The 973-nt window shown below is 58.0% G+C and overlaps 1 non-coding gene across 1 annotated transcript in view; it reads right to left on the bottom strand.

Moving 5' to 3' along the window:
* LOC131957273 (small subunit ribosomal RNA) overlaps nt 1-279 on the bottom strand; it is a 1,846-nt gene extending 1,567 nt beyond the window's left edge. Inside the window, exon 1 of the ribosomal RNA XR_009389080.1 lies at nt 1-279. This exon is cut by the window's left edge and continues 1,567 nt beyond it. This is a non-coding gene — a ribosomal RNA (small subunit ribosomal RNA).
* Nucleotides 280-973: the final 694 nt, after the last annotated feature.

Below are 973 nucleotides of genomic sequence, written 5' to 3' on the forward strand. Positions count from 1 at the left end.
TATCCAGAGTCACCAAATGGGACGACGCAACCCCTTGCGAGGCCGCGCCGATTGGTTTTGAACTAATAAAAGCGCTCTTCCCGATAAAGGTCGGAGCTTCGATTGCATGTATTAGCTCTAGAATTGCCACAGTTATCCAAGTAGGATCGTGTCATCTAAGGAACCTCGACTGATTTAATGAGCCATTCGCGGTTTCACCATGGGACAGTGTGAACTTAGACATGCATGGCTTAATCTTTGAGACAAGCATATGACTACTGGCAGGATCACAACCAGATAGCTATCGTTTGCGAGACGTTTTTCCACAACACATCGCGGGACGGGAGACAACGCTCTAGCGAGAGAACGGATCCCGGCATTCCCGGATTTTTTCACATCGGACCGCTCACATTTCCCCCTTCACCGTAAACACGGCGTCGCCGGGAAATCTCTCGATTTGCATCGAGCCGACTGCGTTTTGCAGACCCGTCGCCCGTTCCGAGGGCTGGGCCAGTGCGAGACTTTTATCGAGCCACCAATACTGCTTGGTTGCGTTAGCACTGCGCGTCGCCGCTGGCTTCACGCTACGGACACGTACTTTTACCTTCACTGGCGCGACCTGCGCGCCGAGCCCGCATTTTACCGGGAAGCTAGTCGGGAGACTGAGCCACGCACGGTCAGATCGGGCACATGTCGCTGGCTGCGAGGGAGCGCGGATCCTAGCGTCACATAGAGGCTTCACCGACACTCACCTCCACAATAGTAGATACAGACCGTTTTAACCGCCGTATTTCTGCCCATACCTCTAGTGTTAAACCGAAAAATCGGGTACATAGTCTCGGGGAGGACCGGGGTGCCGCCCCATGAGGGGAGCCCGCACGGAGGGCGCCGGGGGTGCCGCGACCCGGGGGGCGGCGCGGGGGTGTCGGGGCGCATCTACGGGGCTCACTCGCGCGGGCGCCACACTTCCGGGGGGCGCCCCAGGTGGGGTGCC

This window comes from Physella acuta, unplaced genomic scaffold, assembly GCF_028476545.2.
Source record: "Physella acuta isolate Inbredline_101_S28 unplaced genomic scaffold, ASM2847654v3 ptg001229l, whole genome shotgun sequence".
NCBI classification, from domain to species: Eukaryota; Metazoa; Mollusca; class Gastropoda; family Physidae; genus Physella; species Physella acuta.